This window comes from Epinephelus lanceolatus, chromosome 13 (genome assembly GCF_041903045.1).
Source record: "Epinephelus lanceolatus isolate andai-2023 chromosome 13, ASM4190304v1, whole genome shotgun sequence".
In the NCBI taxonomy this organism is placed as follows: domain Eukaryota; kingdom Metazoa; phylum Chordata; class Actinopteri; order Perciformes; family Serranidae; genus Epinephelus; species Epinephelus lanceolatus.
In genome coordinates this window covers 1,607,185-1,619,645 of record NC_135746.1, presented here as the reverse complement: position 1 = coordinate 1,619,645, position 12,461 = coordinate 1,607,185, and the positions used below count along the sequence as shown (strand labels likewise).

At 43.5% G+C, this 12,461-nt stretch overlaps 1 long non-coding RNA gene across 1 annotated transcript in view; it reads right to left on the bottom strand.

Moving 5' to 3' along the window:
* LOC117270596 (uncharacterized) overlaps positions 1–12,461 on the bottom strand; it is a 112,227-nt gene that overhangs the window by 58,793 nt on the left and 40,973 nt on the right. Inside the window, exon 6 of the long non-coding RNA XR_013493117.1 lies at positions 9,425–9,477. This is a non-coding gene — a long non-coding RNA (uncharacterized LOC117270596). The remainder of the gene's footprint in view (positions 1–9,424; positions 9,478–12,461) is intronic.

Below are 12,461 nucleotides of genomic sequence, written 5' to 3'. Positions count from 1 at the left end.
AGCTGCTGTCATGACAGCCGGAAAAAAAGACGCTGCATGGAAGGAAACTGCAACTGCAACTTCCAGGTGAGCAAGCTACCTGTGGTGGCGCAGATGGATGACGTACGCTGATGCGGTGCACGCTGATGACGTTGCATATTGACGTATGTCGTAACCTGTGATTCAGTAGTAAATGGCCATCGTACAATCTGCACACATCAAACTTGATGTCCTACCAGAGTTTATTAGATCCACGTCTCACAGTGTGTCATGCAATGGTCTTATAAGATTGCTAAAATCGCACAGTGTATAGAGGACATAAGACACACTTTTGTTTACAGTTACAGACATCAAATTACGTTAAATAAAAATGGTTCCCGTACCACATATGCTGTGACAGTCACTCCTGCATGTTGGGGCAGATGTAACATCCCCCCCCCCCCCCCGTCTCATCTAATCAACCTTTTTGTCGAAACCATCAGATTAGTGAAGCTATTTTAACAATGGGTTCAATTTATGATCCGTGCTGGTCCCCAACTCTGACTTCTTAAAGTAGCGAGTTCATAGCTAAGGGTACATTTGTATATATCATTTAGCAGCAGCACAGCGCCACTGCTAAACACATACAGAGGAAACACTGCGCTGTGTGTGTCTGGCGCCACAGATGAGCATTTTAAAATTGATTAAAGTAAAATTAATATTATTGGTATGCTTACATGTTCTGCTCATGTTTCAAACAGCTGCTGTCACTACGAGCAACCACGATGCATTCAGTCACCAGTTAAGTCACTTGTTAAACTGAAACACTGGACACCACTGCACGTGTTCTGTTTGTGATCCAGATCAAATAATGTTTACTTTGTGGTCACTGGGTTCCCCTAATGTTATATTTACACTAGCGCATTAACGACTTTGTTTTTTTTTTCAAAAAAAAATCAAACTTATCTGTCAATAAAGTCTAAGTCGAGCCGACAAGTCATTTGATAACGTCATCACATTGACACGGCGGAGGAAAGTGAAGTATCTCCACACACATGATGTGTGTCTGTCACTCTCAGGCCTGAACATACTCGGGCGTACTATTAGCGCAGCAGACTCCGCGAGGACCGTCCGCAGTCATTTGGGCATTCATAGTCAAGCGCACATCCGCGTTGTAGTTTCCTGTAAAAATGTCCGTGAAAAATCCCTGCGATGTGAAAAATACATGCTGAGCAGTCACTGGTGCGCAGAGCGGAGTCCGCGCAGTTGTAAAATCTGAGCTTTGCCTGCACAGGGCTTACGGACGTCCGCTTTGAGTCCGCGCGGACCTCCGCGGAGTCCGTTCCGCCCGAGTATATTTGGGCCTTAAGCCAATCAGAGGCAGTGATTGCATTCCGTACACAAGCACACAGAGAGAGAGAGAGAGGGAAAAAACACACAACTTGTCGACTCCTCCCGGGGGGTGTCGACTTGTGCCACTGACGTCGACACGTCAACAAATCGACTTTTCTGTTAATGCCCTAATTTACACTAATGCCACTGTTGTGATAGCTGTATTGGTAGTTTAGTGAATGTCTTGTAGATGTGGGTGTGGTTTAGCAGGTGGTAGGAGACAGGGTCAGCACTGACGTCACACTTTGGGGTTGGTGGTACTGAATCACTAGCTGCTATTGGCCGCTGCACCTGGAGGGAGAGCTGGAGAGGCTTTTGAGCTGAGCAGGCACGCCATGAGGAAGACGCCGGAGACGAGACATTCTGAAGAGAAAAGAGACTAAAAAGTTTTTGACAAGCCACCACGAATTATCCATGTTAATACACATTTGAGCAACCACAAAGAGGAGCGAGCAGGCCAGCCGAACGGCACTCCAAGGGTGTCCAATGGAGTCCTCCAGTCTGAGAGAGTTCACCGCGAGGGGCAAGAACAGTAGCCTGGTGTTTGAGCTCAATGTTTTGGTTTCACAGCCCGTGACTTCACTGTCTTGTTTCACTCTCACTGTTCTTATCAACGTCCCTTTGTGTAACTTTATGAATCCAAAACTACAACAAGCACACACACACTTTAGGTGACGACTGGTCAGGTTTGCTGAGGTGAGAAAGTAGCAGGGTTTGGACTTTTCTCTCAGGCTCTCTTGTCAAACAACTACTTCCCTAATATTTTATGTACAAACGCATGCAACATCATGAATGAGTGATTACTGTTGCCACTCTCAGAGACAGCGCGCTCTGCACCCTGCTTCAGAGTGTCGCCATCTGTAACAGTTAGAAACACTTTTGCTTTTACGTACAGTCGGATGACACTAAATTATTTCAGACAGAGCGTGGCCTTCAGTAAACCCAACTCTGATGTTAACCTAATTCTATCTGCTGCTTACAGCTGGTATCTGACATGTTTTTTTAGTTAATAAATATTTAATAAGTTCATGTGGGGGAGCACATTTACCACACTGAGCCACTGAGGAGTGTGGATCAGTGTGTCAGAGCTAACTACTGTACTAGAAAACAGTTCGTCTGACATCAGTTTATTTATGTTTTCATGGATCAGATTCAGGGACAGACCTGTCGTATCACACTCAGCTTTCCAGTTTGGGGTATTTTGAACTTCAAGCAATCTTACTGCACGTTAATATTTATGCACACAAACACACTGACTCTAGCTCCGTGCTTTTTTCTTTCCTCCCATGTTTGCTCTCTCTGTCTGCATCCCTCTCTTTGACACACACACACACACACACACACACACCATTCCATTTCCACTGGTAAAATAATGCATATTTGATCTGAAGTCACAGAGTTATGAATTATACACAAAGCAGCCTACACAGAACTTAAAAGCTATTCTATGAGTGTGTGTGTGTGTGTGTGTGTGTGTGTGTGTGGCCGGTTGTGTGCGAGGTACTGTCATATACACAAAGCAGACTAAAGTCTTTGATTCTGACAGCTGAAGGACAGACTCTGTGTCCTGTTGGCCCTCCTGGTTCAGGTGACAAACATGCTGTCTGTGCACAATGTCCAGGTTCAAACCCCAGCGTGTCGTCCATCCCTCTGACAGCAATTTTACATACTAGCATCACAGGGAGTTTTTCAATGCAGGAGGTAATGCACAAATAAATCCATCTTACATTATGAACAGGTCATGGCCATATATTATATGTACAATATCTTACTATATAATGAGGAAAACTCTGTGTGTGTGTGTGTGTGTTCCATGTTTTTCTCCTCACTGACTTGGTCAATCCATGTGAAATTTGGCACAGTGGTAGAGGGTCATGGGAGGATGCCAATGAAGCAATATTACATCAATTGGCCAAAGGGGGGCGCTATAGCAACCCACTGAAATGTCAAACTTTGAATGGGCATATCTCATGCCCCGTATGTGGTAGAGACATGAAACTTTGCACAGAGATGCCTCTCCTCATGAGGAACACATTTGCCTCAAGAACCCATAACTTCCGCTTATATAGATTTTCCGCCATTTTGAATTTTTGGAAAAACACTTCAAATGGATCTCTTCCTAGGAAGTTTGAGCGATCTGCATGAAACTGGGTGAACATAATCTAGGGACCAATATCTAAAGTTCCCTCTTGGCAAAAGTTGGAAAACTTACTAAAACTGAGCTTCTATAAGGCAATGAATATTGCGGAGGGCGTGGCTCATCACATAAAGGTGTATAACATCTCAAGGGTTTCACCCATCACCACGCAACTTTGTAGGCATATGACCACACATAATCTGAGGGGACCCCTCCATTATTGACCCCATCAAACAAAATGGGGGCGCTAGAGAGCTCATTTCTTATCTAGGCCTAACCGCCATATGGATTTTTACTAAACTTGGTAGATATGTAGAACAGGACGCCTCAAGGTGACTGGAGAAATTTAACTCTAATTGGCAACTGGGTGGCGCTATAACAACAGAAAAATGCTTCAAAATGGCTAAAATGTGACCGATCGCTGTGGCTCCCCCTGTGGACCAATGTTGGTGTTGTTTCTAATTTTTGGTATGTCCCACATTTTTCAAACACTCTGTCTGAATACATTGCTCTTCTTAATGGGTTCAGTTGACTATTTAATCTGCAGTTTCCTATGACCTGTATCCCAAACACACACCATATGAAACTGTATGTGGGCAACTGTGCACTCAGTGGGTATGGACTAGTATTGATATATTTTCAAGCAAGACACAGATCTGTGTCTGATCTAACCCTAACGCTATCCACACAGCTCCGCCCCACTCACTCACTCACTCACTCACTCACTCACTCACAAGTTCTCTAACAACACCAACACAGACACAGAGCTGCTACTCTGTTTAATCTGTCTGTTAGTTAGTCTGTTGTGACATTGGTCAATGTCTTGCATGTGCTACGCTAAATCAGCCTGTGAGATGAATGAAATTACTGCAGTAGCACACGTGCAATCCAGCGCTGCTCTGCTAGTTTGTGTGTGAGGTGGATCATAGCGTGTCGCTGTTCTTCTTGGTAGCTGTATCCTCTTATCTGACACTGAGACAGCGCCTGGATGCAGGCGACACTTGTGACAAAGTTCCTCTGTCTCCTTCCCTCCCGCGGCCTCTCTGTTGATGCTCTGTGTATAAATAAGATTAATAGCCTTAATAAATAAAAATATTTCAATCATTTTCCAGCACTAGATTCATTTGAAAGGCCAACACATGAGAAAGTATTTTTTAACTCCCCCCACAAAGATTTTTAGTTGTTCCAAACTACAATGGATTTAGGCCTACCTGATATATTTAACGTCATGTTATAGTTCAGTGTCCTGAGCTGCAAACCTTTAAACCTTTAAACCTTTAAACCTCTGGAGCTCCAGTGCTGTGTGCAAAAACGTTAACGTACAGTCGAGCTATTAATTTTATTTCATTTTTAATTTACGCGATGTGCAGCTAAATATTTTCAAACAGGGAAGAAATCCCTGTCTTTGAATTATATTTTGATCACAGTCTGTTTTTGTAGAAGCAGTCAAGCTGCAGTTTACATTTGTCTGTGAAAACATGATGATGTTCCACACACATCTTGCTGCCAGCTGCACAGAGATCTACACAATCAGCACAGTTTCAGATTAGTGTCACCAATTCAGTATCTGACCAAGTGTCTCCTGTTCTGTTCCTGAGCTATTAAACTGAATAGTGTCCCGAAAACATGACAATATGGAGGAAAAAAGTCTTTGCAGGACATTATGATGTCACAGTGAAGCCGTAGCCATGACCTTTTTGATCTAAAATTAATCACTTCATCATTATACTCTTGCAGACAATCGTGTACATTTTTTCCATTGTTAGAGTACGAAATTCTCGAATTATGGCAAAAAACCTTTTTTGTGAGGTCATCCTTGAGTCCAAGCGGACATTTGTGCCAAATTTGAAAAAAATCCCTCTAGGTGTTCTTGAGATATCGCGCTCAAGAGAATGAGACAGACGAGGTCACAATGGCCTTGACCTTTGACCTACAGTACAGGCCAAAAGTTTGGACACACCTTCTCATTCAATGCGTTTTCTTTATTTTCATGACTATTTACATTGTAGATTCTCACTGAAGGCATCAAAACTATGAATGAACACATGTGGAGTTATGTACTTAACAAAAAAAGGTGAAATAACTGAAAACATGTTTTATATTCTAGTTTCTTCAAAATAGCCACCCTTTGCTCTGATTACTGCTTTGCACACTCTTGGCATTCTCTCCATGAGCTTCAAGAGGTAGTCACCTGAAATGGTTTCCACTTCACAGGTGTGCCTTATCAGGGTTAATTAGTGGGATTTCTTGCTTTATCAATGGGGTTGGGACCATCAGTTGTGTTGTGCAGAAGTCAGGTTAATACACAGCCGACAGCCCTATTGGACAACTGTTAAAATTCATATTATGGCAAGAACCAATCAGCTAACTAAAGAAAAACGAGTGGCCATCATTACTTTAAGAAATGAAGGTCAGTCAGTCCGGAAAATTGCAAAAACTTTAAATGTGTCCCCAAGTGGAGTCGCAAAAACCATCAAGCGCTACAACGAAACTGGCACACATGAGGACCGACCCAGGAAAGGAAGACCAAGAGTCACCTCTGCTTCTGAGGATAAGTTCATCCGAGTCACCAGCCTCAGAAATCGCAAGTTAACAGCAGCTCAGATCAGAGACCAGATGAATGCCACACAGAGTTCTAGCAGCAGACCCATCTCTAGAACAACTGTTAAGAGGAGACTGCGCCAATCAGGCCTTCATGGTCAAATAGCTGCTAGGAAACCACTGCTAAGGAGAGGCAACAAGCAGAAGAGATTTGTTTGGGCCAAGAAACACAAGGAATGGACATTAGACCAGTGGAAATCTGTGCTTTGGTCTGATGAGTCCAAATTTGAGATCTTTGGTTCCAACCGCCGTGTCTTTGTGAGACGCAGAAAAGGTGAACGGATGGATTCCACATGCCTGGTTCCCACTGTGAAGCATGGAGGAGGAGGTGTGATGGTGTGGGGGTGTTTTGCTGGTGACACTGTTGGGGATTTATTCAAAATTGAAGGCACACTGAACCAGCATGGCTACCACAGCATCCTGCAGCGACATGCCATCCCATCCGGTTTGCGTTTAGTTGGACGATCATTTATTTTTCAACAGGACAATGACCCCAAACACACCTCCAGGCTGTGTAAGGGCTATTTGACCAAGAAGGAGAGTGATGGAGTGCTGCGGCAGATGACCTGGCCTCCACAGTCACCGGACCTGAACCCAATCGAGATGGTTTGGGGTGAGCTGGACCGCAGAGTGAAGGCAAAGGGGCCAACAAGTGCTAAACACCTCTGGGAACTCCTTCAAGACTGTTGGAAAACCATTTCAGGTGACTACCTCTTGAAGCTCATGGAGAGAATGCCAAGAGTGTGCAAAGCAGTAATCAGAGCAAAGGGTGGCTATTTTGAAGAAACTAGAATATAAAACATGTTTTCAGTTATTTCACCTTTTTTTGTTAAGTACATAACTCCACATGTGTTCATTCATAGTTTTGATGCCTTCAGTGAGAATCTACAATGTAAATAGTCATGAAAATAAAGAAAACGCATTGAATGAGAAGGTGTGTCCAAACTTTTGGCCTGTACTGTATGTCCACCAATATCTGCTCAGTTCATCCTTAAGTCCATATGGACGTTTGTGCCAAATCTGGAGAAACCTGGATGGACAGATGGATGGACGGACAACCGGAAAACATGCCTCAGGCCACATCTGTTGACGGCGCAGAGGCGTAAAAACACAGCATTGTTATAATACAAAGAATGGAAAGCTTAAAACATTTTTAAGTTGGAAATAGGGCAGTTACTTATTTGCCAAATACAAAAATATCCGAGGGATTAAAGGAGTTTTATTGCAAAAAAATCCACAAATGAACAAAGATGAAATCAGCTTTCCTCATTCAAAGCAAAGCCAGGCTGTTAATCCTCCCATTAGCTCACTGTAGCATCCGGCTTCCTTCCCTGCCTCCGCTGGCCTCCTCTGTGAGAAGCAATAACTAGAATCATGATAACCATGGACATCTCCGACTACACTTGAATAGTGCATGTGGCAGCCATGAACAAAATGATCCTCAATAAAATCTAATGTGAGACTGGTGAAAGCTCTTTGTACATACAGAACAAGGTTTCTGTGGGACGCTGATATCATTAACCAGCACGATGATGAAACACAGGTTCAAGAGCATGTTTGGGCAATAAAGGCAGAGCGCAATAAAAACATGGTAATATTTCTATCTGGATGGGAGTGTTGGGGCAAATCCAATGATGAAGACAACAGCAGACAAACAACACACAGGTTGTAATTTACTATCTGTAGCAGTAATATGGTGGTAGCTGGTGTTCACATGTTTTAGATCAAACTAAGGAAATCATATTTCCAATCTCTCTCTCTTTCCCATCGGATTATGATTCACAGCAGGCATGGCTAACTAGAAATATAGCCTCAGGGTTGTTTGCCTCCACCAGCCAGTCACGTTGCAGTTTACATCCATGTCTGTTCGGACTCATTTAAAGATATCATACACTGCATAATCTATAATATCTTTAAACATGACCATGATGAGGATTCATTGTTTTTCAGAGAGCTGTATTCTGGTCAGCGTGAAAAAGCCTCTTAAAGAGTGCTTAACATGAAGTAGGATACTCACAAACCTGTTAGACTACATAAGTGCATAAATATTAGCTGTGCAAAGTCATCCAGTGGGTCGGACTGGACCCTTCGGTGGGCCAGTTTTAGCACTTTTTTTGAGCTACAAATTCTAAATATAGATGCTTCACACACACCTTCAACCCAGCAGCACAGTTTCAAGGTTGACACCCAGATTAACGGCCTACTTCCACCAGATGCGTGTTGGTTGCGTCTCCGCTGCCGTTCCGGAGCGGAGATGATAGGATTCAATACTAGTCAATGTGTGTGTTTCCACCGGCTGCGGCTGTGCTGCGTTCCGGCTCCGTCACAGCTGCGGCGCTCCGGAGCCCTCCGCAACAGATACACAGGACTTCTATTTTTGCCGGACGCCGGAGCACAACGCAGCAATTCAGCATAGAGCAGATCGTACGGGGCAGGAAGTCATGCACAGAAATAAAATAAAACATCCGGTTAATTTTCAAAAGAAAATACACAGTGTTCACGGCGGATCATATTTCCCTGCACTACACCTTGAAAACATCACAATGGGCAGAGGCAGGCCTGAAGTCAACAGGTCAGAGGTTTCCAGACGTCATTTCACCCCGTTGACACCATGGACGAGGAGATATTAATCATGGACGTGCACCCAGATGTCTTCTGGCGGAGCTGCACCGCTCCGCACAGCAAACGCAGCCGGTGGGTGTTGACGGACGGCGGAGCACGCAGCGGATAACCAGCGCTGCCGTTCTGCAACAGACACGCATCCAGTGGAAATCCAGTGTTAGAGTCACCAGTTCAGTGTCTTACAAAATGTCTTCCCTTCTGCTCCTGAGATATGACGTTGAATAACAGTCAGTGACCAAGTGTTTGTTTTTTTTTTGTAAAACGATATGATGTCACGGTGAAGTTGACCTTTGATGTTTTGGATATAAAATGTCAACACTTAATAATTTTCTACTATTAAACATTTTTGTGAAATTCTGTCATACGTAGCTTATAAATTCTTGAGTTGTGGTCAAAAACATGTTCTGTGAGGTCACAGTGACCTTTGACCACCAAAATCTAATATGTTCATCACTTAGTCGAAGTGGACGATTGTCCATACGCAATTTAATTGGGCGTTACAACACAAAAAGATAAGGCTTCCAGCCATGGCTGTTACTGGCAGGGAGGCGTCATAAAACATGTTAAGCAGACTCTGTGATGCTACTAGAAAATCTTAATTCTGTAGCGTACATTTTGATTTGGATTTCTATTGTTGTTTTCTTCAATATGATTTCAATATATTGCAATGAGAGATATTAATGAGTGACTAATCATGATTATTTTAAGACTCACCTTCTCTCAGGGATCAGAGACACCTGTAGTGGTCTTCATTACCGTCACATGTCCTTCAAAACAAAACGATCAATACAGTGTGTAAGTAACCAAGATAATACAGGTGCAGTGCAGATATGCTCCTGAGACTGGCTGGGGAGATGACTTATCAGAATACATTCTATAACACATAGCTGTAAAACTCAAGTATAAAACTGCTCTCTGTAAAACAATAATAATGAACTTTATTTAACTAGCACCTTTCAATATCCCAGCTGACACTGGGCGAGAGGCAGGGTTCACCCTGGACAGGTCACCAGACTATCACAGGGCTGACACATAGAGACAGACAACCATTCACACTCACATTCACACCTACGGACATTTAGAGAGCAGTGGTTTCCAACTGGTCCAGCCACGGGGTCCAGATTTCTCTTTAGTCATTAGGTCCACACAATTTAATATATTCAGTGTCAAACTTGCGTTAGGCCATGTCCTTGAGCTAGTCTGCTGTCTCTGTGAAGAAGCTGTCAGTTAGTCACTACCTCTACAGCAGGAAACACTGTTAATGTTACAAACTAAAAGCCAAAAACTGTAGCCTGAGTGTCAGACTGAAGCTCCCAGAACCTTCAGTCTGACATGGCTTCCATTGAAGGCGATTTACAAGGGGGAGGGAATTTGATTTTTCCCTAACCAATCAGTAGAGATCAACGACTCACCCAGAATCTGACGCCATTAGTATCCATGCCTCAGGGGTGCCGAAAACAAGCGAGCATTGCCCGTTTAAAATGTCTCCGTCGTCGTGCACGCCCAGCTGCATCGCCGTTAAATCCAGTTTAGCAGCTTCCTTAATTTGGTCCTCCATTAACGCGAGTAGTGGCGAAATACCTCGACAGCATCGTTAATGTGGTCTGTAGGATCTGTAGCGGTCGCCATTGTTGCTATCCTCACCAGTTACCCACCGGTGTACAGCTTTACATCAGCGTGGCGCTGATTGGCTAATCGCTAGACCCGCCCCCACCCCCGGCGTTCATTGGTCCGTCCAGCGTTTGGACGACATAAAACGCAAATTCATTGAAGTATGCCAGACCAGAGATGCAAGCCTACTCAGTTGAGTGGGCGGGGTCTATGGTCTGGAACCAGGCTACCAAAACTGAGCACATAAAGCATAAGCAAAGCAAGTTTGTTAGCACAGCACATTTCAGACACAAAGGCAATTTAAGGACTTTACATAAGCATAAATGAATAAAACTGAACACAGACCACTCATAAAAACTAAACACAAACATAAATGGTAGATTTTAAGGATTTAAGAGGCGTAGATGTACAATGACGTAACATCTGTAACTGACCTCGGGTAAAGCTGTCGCAAACAGAAAAGTTTTAAGCCTCGATTTTAAAGAACAAAGGGTTTTGGGCAGACCTCGAGTGTTCAGGAAGTTTATGTGCCAAATAACTGAGAGAGGAGTCTGCATGTTTGGTTCTGACCCTGGGGACGGAGCGCAGTCTGTCCCTGATGATCTAAGAGCTCTGGATGGCTCATAACACAGCAGCACACCAGACATCTAATTTGGCCCCAAACCATTCAGTGCTTTGTAGGTTCATAATAATACTGTGACAACAGTTTTTTGACTCAGGAGGCCAGTGCAGAGATCTAAGAACTGGGGTGATGTAGTGAGGAGTTGGACAGCAGCATTCTGAACACACTGCAGCTGTCTGATTGATTTGTTATGGAGGCACATAAAGGCACTCTTAAAATGATCAAGTGTACTAAAAATAAAGGCATGGACAAGTTTCTCTAAGAGATCTGAGTCTAGCTATATTTCTAAGATGGTAGTAGGCTGTTTTTTTAATTCTGTTGATGAGGGTTTTGAACCTCAGGTTGAAGTCCAGAATGACACCACGGTTCCTGACATGGTTTGATACCTTAGAAAATGCTTCACCCTTAAAGCGACAATCTGTATATCCATTACTCACCATGTTAGGCTGTATTCATGAAGAAAACTTTTGGGGGCTGCGTTTAACAAGAGCAAAACTATATCAGAACACCTGTTTACAAAGTCTCACACAACTCATGCAGTATAATCCAAGCCTCATTTATCCAGTTGCATGCTCACTACTTTCCTTACACATGCATTTTCACTAAAACCTTACTATTTCAAACACTTTCTCTCTCTCTCTCCCTCTCTCTCTCTCTCTCTCTCTCTCTCTCTCTCACTCTCATCCTATTACTGCATCTTGCTAACTCGGCCATTCTGGATGTCACTAACTCGGCTTCTTCTCCGGAGCCTTTGTGCTCCACTGTCTCTCAGATTAACTCATATCACAGCGGTGCCTGGACAGCGTGACGTGTGTGGTTGTGCTGCTGCCGTGGTCCTGCCAGATGCCTCCTGCTGCTGCTGCCATCATTAGTCATTAGTCATACTTCTACTGTTATTATACACATATGACTATTGTCACACATGTATACTGCCAGATATTAATACATACTTTCAACATATTGTACCACAGTAGCCAGAACTATAACTATAATATTATTACTTTCAATAATGTTGTTGTAACCTACTGTCATTACCTGCATCTCTCTCTCTCTGTCTCTCTCTCTGTCTCATTGTGTCATATGGATTACTGTTAATTTATTATGCTGATCTGTTCTGTACGACATCTATTGCATGTCTGTCCGTCCTGGAAGAGGGATCCCTCCTCAGTTGCTCTTCCTGAGGTTTCTACCGTTTTTTTTCCCCGTTAAAGGGGTTTTTTTTTGGGGAGTTTTTCCTGATCAGCTGTGAGGGTCTTAAGGACAGAGGGATGTCGTATGCTGTAAAGCCCTGTGAGGCAAATTGTGATTTGTGATATTGGGCTTTATAAATAAAATTGAATTGAATTGAACTTGTGCCTGCCAGTGGCGATGGCAGAATGGAGAAAGGGGCACATGCAAACAAGCTCCACTTGAGCAGAGTTGAAATGAGCGTGCCTAAATCACTGTCATCAAGCCACAGTGCCTTTTCATTTTGAAAGTCACTGACACAGGTCAAACCGAACACAGCTTAATGTGGCC